Raw genomic sequence first — 12,327 nt, 5'->3', positions numbered from 1 at the left:
TGAGATAGTTTTGCATACTACTATATTGGTTTGATACTGCTTTATGTAAAATGGCTACATCCTTCACCTAGTTTGTCTTCCCTTGATCTTCTGGCAGATGTGAGGAAAAATGGAAATTCTAATCAACAGTCAAATGAAAGTCCCAGGTTCCTTAGCCAGGTAGTTTTATTTTTCAATCATATACTTACTGCCTTATCAATATTTCTCAATTTTAAACTCTAAAACTTTAGGCTTTCCTCACTAGCAGCTTTCCGTTTTTAAAGATATGTCTTTTCCTAGTGATATAAAATATTTTTTAAAACTCAGGTAAAGTGCTCATAGGAGTGAACAAAGTAGTTGTCTGAGTGATCTTGGCAAACATAGAGTAAATATTTTCTAGTTCTAGAAAACTGAGCCCCATGTGGAATTCTATCTTCTAACAAAGTAGGGAGTCATCACTTCATGTAATAACACTTGTTTAGGAAAAAATTGATTTGGGAGTTACTTTGATTAAAAAAATAAACTCTACCATTGGTGTTTAATTTAGTAATTTACCTAGAAAGTTAATGTAATTCTTTGGTCTTGAGTTTTAAACCACCTCAGATATTTAATCTATATTATTGAGTTGAATTTACATATAATAAAATGAATCTATTTAAAATATACAACTTGATGTAAATTTGATCTGTTTTGATAGATATGTACATCTGAGAAACCGCTGCCACATTAGAGTTCCAGATAATTACCATCACCCCAAGATTCCTCATGACTCTTTTTATCCCTTCCCTCTGTCTACCTTTAGGCCTAGGAAGCAGTAGATCCACTTTATATCACTATATATTGATTTTTATTTTATGTATTTCCATGTAAAATGATTTATACAATATGCACACTTTCGTGCCTTTCAATTGGAACAATGCTTCTGAGGTTTTACATATGTATCTTGTTTTGTTTATACATTCACTTGTTAATGTATCTGTGGGTTGCTTCCAATTTGGAGATATTATGAAAAAAGCTGCAGACTGTGTAGACATATGTTTTCATTTCCCTTGAATACCTAGAAATGGAATGGCTGTGTTGTACGATACCTTTATGTTTAAATTTTTAAGAAATGCCAAGCTGTTTTCCAAAGTGGTTGGACCATTTTACATTCCCACCAGCAATGCAGGGGAGTTTCAGTTCCTCCACGTCCTCATCATCACTTGGAATTGTTAAACTCCCAAGTTTTAGCCATTCCAATTGGTGTATAGTGGCATCCACTAACATTTTAATATCTCAAAAATAATAATTTTATAGCATCATATAGGAGGTGTATGTCTATTGAGAAACAAATGAATGAAACAGAATACCTAGTATATTGAAATCAAGAGGGTAGCAAATTGTAAGAACCATACATATTGTTGTTATGTCCTTAGATTTCTTTTTTCTTTGCAATATTTATTTTATCTCACTACCTTGCTGCCTCTCTGGCACCAACTAAGGCCAAATCTAGAGGGTATATACATTATTGAAAAAGAATATATTATGTCATCATTAAGCAGAATCAACAGAGTAGCTACTAAGAAAAATAGGTTCCTGATGTTTTTTAACAAGCAAAAAAAAAAAAAAAGAAAAAGAAAAAAAGAAAATTGTTACGTACTGGAGTTCTTCAAAGTCTGATTCTAGATAATTTTTTCTTGTCATGCTCTTCTCTCAGGATGGATGATACCTATTTCTGAGCCTTTAACACAACCTTTTGACAGACACTTCATAAGTTTATATTTCTAACCCAGTTTATGCTGCGCTCTAGAGGAATGTATCCAAGTTAGAGTTACCAAAAGCACTGTAAATCAAATTTACAATGCAAGCAAAACAAACAAACAAAATCCCCAAAAGGAATAATGCCTCCTCCATCCCACACGTATACACAAACACTATCTTACTTTTTAGTATATCATATTTCAGTGAATGCCATTACAACTTATCCAGTTATGTATACCAGAAACCTAGAAGTCATACTGAATTTCCCCCGTATCTGATCTACCCCCAATATGTATCACTTTCACTCACTTTCTAAGATGTTCCTTGAGTTGAACTATTTATCTTTGTCTCCAGTGCTGTTTCTCTAGTCTATATCACCGTTATCTGTTGCCTGCACTACTGAGAGCACCTCTTCAGTGTTCTGCCCACTGACAATATTGTTCCATTCCAATCCTTCACCACACTACAGCTATACGATCTTCTTGAAATGCAATATAATATCACATCCCTCACTCCTGCTTAAATACTTTACATAAACCTTCCCACACACAAAAATACATACACATCACATTCTCTCTCTCTCTCTCTCTCTCTTTCTCTCTCTCTCAGCCTAGATAGTTTGGTTTTGGTAAATTCTTCCAAACATTTAAAGAAGAAATAGCACCAATTCTATGCAAATCATTCCTAAAATATCGAAGAGTAGGCAATACCTTCCAACTCACTACATGAGGCCTGTATTGCTTTGGTATAAAAATAGGCAAATATATTTCACTAAAAAATGTTACAGACTAATACCCCTCATGAACATAGATGTAAAAAGTTCTAAACAAAATTTTAGCAAATGGAATCCAATAGTACACTAAAATTATAATATATCATGACCAAACAAGCTTTATTTCAGGAATACAGGATGGTTTAACATTCAAAAATCACCATATTAATCACCTAAAAAAATCTCAGGCATAGAAAAACCATGTGACAAAATCAATATCTATTCCTAACTAAAAACAAAACAAAACAAAACAAAACAAAAACTCTTGGCAAAATATAAATAGAAGGGAATTTCTTCAACGTGGTAAGAAACTTATGTGAAAAACCTATAGCTAACATCATATTTAATCATTATTTAGTGAAAGGCTGAATGTTTTCCCCTTAAGATCAGGAACAGGGATATCCACTTTCACTACTTTTGTGCAACATTGTTCTGGATGTTTTAACCAGCATAATCAGTAAAGAAAAAGAAGCAAAGGAAGATGTAAAACTCATTTTTGTTTACAGATGACATGTCATATCTGATAGAATCTATTTAAAAAGCTACCAGACTAATAGTTGAGTTTAGCAAAGTTGCAGAATAAAAGGACAATATACAAACTTTGTATTTGTATTTCTGCGTACTAACAACAGTTAGAAATTAAAATCAAGAAAGGAATTCCATTTAGAATACCATAAAATATGAAATACTTAGGAATAAATCTGATGAAATATGTGAAAAAAAAATCAGTACATTGGAAATTGTAGAATATTGCTGAGTAAAATTAAGTAAAATTAAAGACCTTAAAAGTAGACAGATACTTTGCTAATAGGTTGGAAGAATCAGTATCATTAAGATGTTCATTCTCTCTAACCTTATCTAAAGATTCAACACAATTCCACACAATCAAAATTCCAGTTGAAATTTTTGTAGGTGTAGAATTAACAGGTTAATTCTAAAAATTGTATGAAAATTTAAAGTACCTAGGAGAGTCAAAACAGCTCTGAAAAAAAAGCGAACAAAGTTGGAGATCAAAAAAGAACACAGTTGTTTCAATAATTATTATAAAGCTGCAGTAACCAAAATATAGTATTGGTGGAAAGATGGCAAAACAGATTAATAGAATGGAAAGTCCAAAATTAAACCATACGTATAAGGACAAAGACATACAATTAAATGGAAAAAGGATAGTCATTTCAACAAATAATACAGAAACAATTAAATATACATGTGCAAAAAAATGAACTTGGATCCATACCTCATATCATATATAAAAATTAACTCAAAATTGATCATTGCTCAAAATGTAAAACTACAAAGCCTCTAGAAGAAATAAGAGAAGAACATCTTTGTGACCTTGGGTTAAACACAGATTTCTTAGATATGAAAATAAAAGTATGAACCATAAAGGAAAAAATAATAAATTGCATTCATCAATAATAAAAACTTCTGGTATTCAAAAGACACTGATAAGAATGAAAAGACAAACCACAGACTGGGAAAAACTATATGCAACATATATCTAATATAGGTTTGAATCTAGCAGTGTGTAGAGGGAAATTTATAGCACTAAATGCCCACAAGAGAAAGCAGGAAAGATCTAAAATTGACACCCTAACATCACAACTAAAAGAACTAGAGAAACAAGAGCAAACACATTCAAAGGCTAGCAGAGGGCAAGAAATAACTAAGATCAGAGCAGAACTGAAGGAGATAGAGACACAAAATCCCTTCAAAAATTCAATGAATCCAGGAACTGGTTTTTTGAAAAGATCAACAAAATTGATAAGACCACTAGTAAGACTAATAAAGAAGAAAACAGAGAAGAATCAAATAGATGCAATAAAAAACGATAAAGGGGATATCACCACCAATCCCACAGAAATACAAACTACCAGCAGAGAATACTATAAACACCTCTACGTAAATAAACTAGAAAATCTAGAAGAAATGGGTAAATTCCTTGACACATACATCCTCCCAAGACTAAACCAGGAAGAAATTGAATCTCTGAATAGACCAATAATAGAATCTGAAATTGAGGCAATAATTAATAGCCTACCAACCAAAAAAGTGCAGGACCAGACGGATTCACAGCCGAATTCTACCAGAGGTACAAGGAGGAGCTGGTACCATTCCTTCTGAAACTATTCCAATCAATAGAAAAAGAAGGAATCTTCCCTAACTCATTTTATGAGGCCAGAATCATCCTGATACCAAAGCATGGCAGAGACACAATCAAAAAAGAGAATTTTAGACCAATATCCCTGATGAACATCGATGCAAAAATCCTGAATAAAATACTGGCAAACCGAATCCAGCAACACATCAAAAAGCTTATCCACCATGAATAAGTTGGCTTCATCCCTGGGATGCAAGGCTGGTTCAACATATGCAAATCAATAAACATAATCCAACATATAAACAGAACCAAAGACAAAAACAACATGATTATCTCAATAGAAGCAGAAAAGGCCTTTGACAAAATTCAACAGCACTTCATGCTAAAAACTCTCAATCAATTAGGTATTGATGGGATGTATCTCAAAATAATAAGAGGTATTTATGACAAACCCACAGCCAATATCTTGCTGAATGGGCAAAAACTGGAAACATTCCCTTTGAAAACTGGCACAAGACAGGGATGCCCTCTCTCACCACTCCTATTCAACATAGTGTTGGAAGTTCTGGCCAGGGCAATCAGGCAGGAGAAAGGAATAAAGGGTATTCAACTGGGAAAAGAGGAAGTCAAATTGTCCCTGTTTGCAGATGACATGATTGGATATCTAGAAAACCCCATCGTCTCAGCCCAAAATCTCCTTAAGCTGATAAGCAACTTCAGCAAAGTCTCAGGATACAAAATCAATGTGCAAAAATCACAAGCATTCTTATACACCAATAACAAACAGAGAGCCAAATCGTGAGTGAACGCCATTCACAATTGCTTCAAAGAGAATAAAATACCTAGGAATCCAACTTACAAGGGATGTGAAGGACCTCTTCAAGGAGAACTACAAACCACTGCTCAACAAAATAAAAGAGGATACAAACAAATGGAAGAGCATTCCATGCTCCTGGATAGGAAGAATCAATATCGTGAAAATGGCCATACTGCCCAAGGTAATTTATAGATTTCAATGCCATCCCCATCAAGCTACCAATGACTTTCTTCACAGAATTGGAAAAAAACTACTTTAAAGTTCATATGGCACCAAAAAAGAGCCTGCATTGCCAAGTCAATCCTAAGCCAAAAGAAGAAAGCTGGAGGCATCATGCTACCTGACTTCAAACTATATTACAAGGCTACAGTAACCAAAACAGCATGGTACTGGTACCAAAACAGAGATATAGGCCAATGGAACAGAACAGAGCCCTCAGAAATAATACCACATATCGACAACCATCTGATCTTTGACAAACCTGACAAAAACAAGAAATGGGGAAAGGATTCTCTATTCAACAAATGGTGCTGGGACAACTGGCTAGCCATATGTAGAAAGCTGAAACTGGATCCCTTCCTTACACCTTATACAAACATTAATTCAAGATGGATTAAAGACTTAAGTGTTAGACCTAAAACCATAAAAACCCTAGAAGAAAACCTAGGCAATACCATTCAGGACATAGGCATGGGCAAGGACTTCATGTCTGTAACACCAAAAACAATGGCAACAAAAGCCAAAATTGACAAATGGGATCTAATTAAACTAAAGAGCTTCTGCACAGCAAAAGAAACTACCCTCAGAATGAACAGGCAACCTACAGAATGGGAGAAAATTTTTTCAATCTACTCATCTGACCAGGGACTAATATCCAGAATCTACAAAGAAATCAAACAAATTTACAAGAAAGAAACAACCCTATCAACAAGTGGGCGAAGGATGTGAATAGACACTTCTCAAAAGAAGACATTTATGCAGCCAACAGACACAGTAAAAAATGCTCATCATCACTGGCCATCAGAGAAATGCCAATCAAAACCACAATGAGATACCATCTCACACCAGTTAGAATGGTGATCATTAAAAAGTCAGGAAACAACAGGTGCTGGAGAGGATGTGCAGAAATAGGAACACTTTTACACTGTTGGTGGGTCTGTAAACTAGTTCAACCATTGTGGAAGTCAGTGTGGCAATTCCTCAGGGATCTAGAACTAGAAATACCATTTGACCCAGCAATCCCATTACTGGGTGTATACCCAAAGGATTATAAATCATGCTGCTATAAAGACACATGCACACATATGTTTATTGCGGCACTATTCACAATAGCAAAGACTTGGAACCAACCCAAATGTCCAACAATGATAGATTGGATTAAGAAAATGTGGCACATATACACCATGGAATACTATGCAGCCATAAAAAGTGATGAGTTCATGTCCTTTGTAGGGACATGGATGAAGCTGGAAACCATCATTCTCAGCAAACTATCGCAAGGACAAAAAACCAAACATAGCATGTTCTCACTCATAGGTGGGAATTGAACAATGAGAACACTTGGACACAGGAAGGGGAACATCACCCACCGGGGCCTGTTATGGGGTGGGTGGGGGGAGGGATAGCATTAGGAGATATACCTAACGTAAAGGACAAGTTAATGGGTGCAGCACACCAACATGGCACATGTATACATATATAACAAACCTGCACGTTGTGCACATGTACCCTAGAACTTAAAAGTATAATAAATATATATTTATATATATATACATAAAACTCTCAAAACTTAATAAGAAACTAACAATTTTAAAGGTAGGTAAAAGATTTGAATTGATACTTTGCCAAAGATAGCAGGGAAAAAAACCACATGAAAAGATGTTCAACACAATGAGTCATTAAGGAAAGGCAAATTAAAACTATAATGAGGTACTATTACACATCTATTAGAATGGCTACAATGAAAATGACTGACAATACCAGGTGATGGTGAAGATGTGAAGGATCTAGAATTCTCATACATTGCTGGTGGGAATGTAAAATGATACAAGAACTTTGAAAATCAATTTAACAGTTTCTTAAAATATAAACACATATTCATCAGGTTATCAAGCAAATCCATTCCAAAAGAAAAGGAAATATATCAGTTCATGCAGAGACTTATGCACAGATATTCGTAGCAGCTATATAACTTCAAACGGAAAGTGACTCAAATGTTCATCAACAAATATAGACAAATTATGTAATATATCTTTACAATGTAATATTACTTGGCAATAAGTAAAGAAGTAAACTATTGGCACATGCAACCACCTAGATAAACCTCAGAACAGATATGTTGAGTGGAAAAAATTCAGACTCCAAACACATATTGTATGATTTCATTTATATAAACCTCTTGAAAATGCAAATAAATCTTTAGTGATAGAGAGCAGATGAGTGATTGCTTTGGGATGGGGGATTGGGAAAGAGTGTGAGGGGTAGAGGTTATAAAGGGGCACGTGGAAAAGTTTGAAGGTGATAGATATGTTTATTATCTTGATTATGTTGACAGTTTCACAGATGTATACATATGTTGAAAATTACCAGATTTAAATGTAAATATTTCCAGTTTATTTTATGTCAGTTCTACGCCAATAAAGCTGCTTTAAAATATTTCTTCTGTAGTTTCCTAAGGCTTTTAGAATAAGAACAAGCATTTTAAATATAATCTGACTAGTCTCACCTCTACTGTCTTCTTCAGCCTCTGTTCACTTGATATTTCCCCTTATTTTCTGTATTCCATTTATCTCAGTCCTTCCCATGTTCTTGTTTGCTGGTACCACATATTCTTTGTATATCCTATTCCCTCTATTTGAGATGCTTTTCCCCTTTCTGTTTGTCTAGTTAATTCCCACTTATTTTTCTTATCTCAACTCAGTTATCACTCTCCTAATTATGCCTTCCTACCTCCATTTTTAGATGAGATTCCCCTATATATGCTCTTATAGAGCCATGTAGTTCTCCTCGAAGCACTTATCCCCGTCTGCCTTCTCCATTGGTTTGTAATCTCCATGAGGCCAGCACTGCATTGATCTGTACTTAACCACTGTATCCTGAACTTGGCCTAGTGTCTAGCACATAGTAGATACTTCAAAGTATGTAATTAGTAACCAAAAGGGGGAAATAAAGTTAATGTGCTAACGTCGTCAACCAAGCAAAGTTTTTCCATGATCAGATGCTAACTAAAGCAAATACAATGCACATCTTCCAATGCATTACATTTGAGATAGACAGTCCTTGTATTAAAGGAAGAAAGCACCAGCATTCATGTAATACAACTAACTCACACACTGTACCAAAAGGTAATTTTCTTATAATAATCTTATTTTAAACAAACTGGACATAAGAATCTAGGTGGGCTATACTTAAAATTTGGTACCATCAGGGACTTGAACCATTATGCTTGCAGCTCATTAACAGAAAAAGTGTTAATTGTATCATTATCTTAAATCTGTGATACATAGCTGGAGATTGTATGAGAAATCTGATGTCTTCACAGTTTTAGGGGAGGAATTGTTTCATTGAGTAATAATTCAACTTGCTGTATGATTAGCTGAGGGCCCCTTCTTTTGACATAATAGAGTGGTGTTCTTGGGGGTATGTAAGACACCTCATTTAGTTCATGCAGCTAGAAGAGCCATCTATTGTTCAGATGAAAGGGAGCTGATAAGGAAAATCTATTTGTAGTAGAGAAGCACACAGTGGCAATATAAAGCCATTTAAAATGAGCCATGTTCTTGTCAGTCTTCTCATGAATTGCTGCTTTCAAAGTTGAACTCTGATTTAGTATACTTTTTTGACAATGATCAATTTGCCTTTGTTTCACAGATGGGCAAGCACAGTATAAAAATAGAATTAGTGATTTCACAGGAATTTTGCTGTGCTTGGTTGACATTTGTTTTAAATAAGTTTCTTGGCTAGCTTTGGTGTGTAATGAATGAATGAATAAAAGAATCAGTGAGTGGACAAATGAATATTGTTAAGCATTTATTAATAGTATGTGCCAAGCATTTTGATAGGTACTTTTACATGTGGCATTTTAGTTAATTCTCATAGGAACCCTGTGATAGAGGTATTATTACTCAACAACCTCCTCCCCTTTTTTTGTACTTAAGAAAATTAACTTTCAGATTAAGTAACTAACTCAGAATTGCATAGCAAGTGTCCAAACTAGGACTGGAACATAGACCCAACTTTTATCATTTCAATATTGACATCAAATTTGGTGAACAATGAGGCCTAAGAAGAGTTCTTCTTTTATTTGAATTTTGCCACTAAGAATATTCTCACAGGTGGTGTAGAGGGTAGTGTTTCGGAGTTGCTTTTTCAAAATGGAAACAAGGTTGAAAGTGACTGTCATGAGAAGTCTCAAAGGCAAAATTGTGAGGGGACAATAATTATTTCAAAAAACACTTGGTGCTAAAACAAAATATCAAAATTGATTCAGAACGAATAGGCTGGCATTTCTTCAATAAAGAGTGTACTCCTCCTACCTAGGAGGTGGCCGGGAGGGGAGCTGGGTCAGGACTCAAAGATCTTCACAATATTTCACCTAGGGCCTAGGGGGAAGCAGTGGAAAGCCTGGCCAAGATCACTTATTTATTGGTTCTTTATTCATCCATTTATTGACTAATCAGCTAAATAAGAAAACTATTTCAAGTCAAGGTCATGCAAACATGCTAAGTATGACTTAGATAAAGGCCAAGCAGTCACTACATGTGACTCGCTCAAAGTAGTCTATACTTGGGGGTAGGTGAGTGGACATAGAGGACTTAGAAATTACGGTGAACAGAACTCTCCACTCCAATTCAACAGAATATGCATTCTACTCAGCACCTCATCACACTTATTCTAAAATTAACCACATAATTGGAAGTAAAACACGCTTCAGCAAATGCAAAAGAACAGAAATCGTAACAAACAGTCTCTCGGACCACAGTGCAATCAAATTAGAACTCAGGATTAAGAAACTCACTCAAAAGCACACAACTACATGGAAACTGAAAACCTGCTCCTGAATGACTACTGGGTAAATAATGAAATGAAGGCAGAAATAAAGTTGTTCTTTGAAACCAGTGAGAACAAAGACACAATGTACCAGAATCTCTGGGACACATTTAAAGCAGTGTGTAGAGGGAAACTTATAGCACTAAATGCCCACAAGACAAAGAAGGAAGGATCTAAAATTGACACCCTAACATCACAATTAAAAGAACTAAAGAAGCAACAGCAAACAAATTCAAAATCTAGCAGAAGACAAGAAATAACTACGATCAGAGCAGAACTGAAGGAGATACAGACACAAAAAAACCTTCAAAAAATCAATGAATACATTTTGTCAGTGAGAATGGCAGCCAAACTACCCCAAAGTCTCAAGGGACTGAGAGACTTCAGAAAGGAACTACCACCAGGGCTGGATCTAGGCCTTCCTTTCAGAAGCCAAAGTCAGAAGAATCCAAGGAGGCCACAACTTCATGGCAAAGATGCCATAGCATTATTACCATCACAAAAGCCAACCAATGATATTTTCATTGAAATATCTGCACTGGATGATTCAACATGTGAGGCAAAGAGGGACGTCTCTGGAGAAGGCACTTAAGGTGGAACATTAGCAAATCTTACTGGTTGGCTAAAACAAAAATGAGCTCATTCAACCTGGCTGGAGGCCTGTTAGGGCTGTTCCTTCTCACTGTGGCCTGACTAAAACCCAGTGGCATTAAGAAAGAGTCACGTTTCCCAAGTCTGGGGATGCCCCAGTGGGGTGGTGCTGCTCTCAAAAGCCCTGTGTCCCTAAACACATCCATCCTCACAAGATCAGTTTCCCCAAGTGCTGGTTCCAAAAATAGGCTCAGGGCTAGCAGAAATCATTCAGGAAGCTTCTTGAAGGCCCTCTCTTTATTTCTTAGTCTGACTTTCAGCTTGTCCCAGCTACTGTAAGCAGCTTCGGCTTCCCAAGGTCACTAGCAACTTCTACTTTTGCTAATATCCTTGGTTTTCCATGGCACTGGTTGTGACCATCTGTTAGACTAGTGGCCCCCCCACTTAACTGCACCTCTACTTCACACCCTTTTCTTGAATCTGAGCTGGGCTTGTGACTTGTTTAGTAAGTAGAGGGCATACCCCAGCTTTCTTCTGATTAGAAAAAATCATCATCATCACCATCATCATCATCATCATCATCAGTAGAGGTAAGTAGAAGGGACACTGTGACAATTCTCGACTTTCTCACTGACAAAATGTATATCAGCCCCCACCTCCACCCCCCAATATTCCTTGAACTTTGAATTGCTTCAGAACACAGGTGTGGCCTGAAGGTATTCCCTTATTAGGGAAGTGTCACTGCTGTCTTCTAGTCAAACTTGTAAAGAAAAAGATTCCAGTTCAGTATTTGCAGCAAGAAGCTTGAATCCTGTTCTTTTTATTGCATTGTTACATCGACTCATTCTCCATTTTGCTTTGGTTTTGTCTTGACTTGACTTTGGAGGTAAAGTCTTTCACCAGCACACAAGAGTTTGATTGTACAAATATATCTTCTGCATTAACGTCTCTGCCTGTTGCTTAAGATCAGTTGCTTTTATACTCAGAATGAAAATACCTGATCTTGGCTAGTTTTGTTATAGGATATTGATTTCATTTAGATTTCCCTCCACGAGGTCAGCAAACTATCATGTTCTTATGTAAACTTAGGCCAAGGCCAGAGTTATCATAGTCCCTAGGTTGCTACGGCTTATCATGTGCTTGGTAAAAGATGATCGCAGGTTCTCAGACGAGTTTACTTTACATGAGATGGAATCAGGCAGAGAGGCTGGGATGATGGAGAAAGCTCGAGGTGAAGTTTTAAAGAAAAGTTGTGGAAAGGAAAGTTCCAAAGAGGTG

General features: G+C 36.0%; 1 protein-coding gene across 7 annotated transcripts in view; it reads left to right on the top strand.

Moving 5' to 3' along the window:
- Window positions 1-12,327, top strand: part of DLG2 (discs large MAGUK scaffold protein 2) — a 2,193,106-nt gene that overhangs the window by 896,990 nt on the left and 1,283,789 nt on the right. The gene's annotated exons all lie outside the window — the stretch shown is intronic.

This window comes from Gorilla gorilla, chromosome 9 (genome assembly GCF_029281585.2).
Source record: "Gorilla gorilla gorilla isolate KB3781 chromosome 9, NHGRI_mGorGor1-v2.1_pri, whole genome shotgun sequence".
Classification (NCBI taxonomy): Eukaryota; Metazoa; Chordata; class Mammalia; order Primates; family Hominidae; genus Gorilla; species Gorilla gorilla.
Note: the sequence above shows the minus strand (reverse complement) of the source record. Positions and strands in the feature narration are given on the sequence as shown.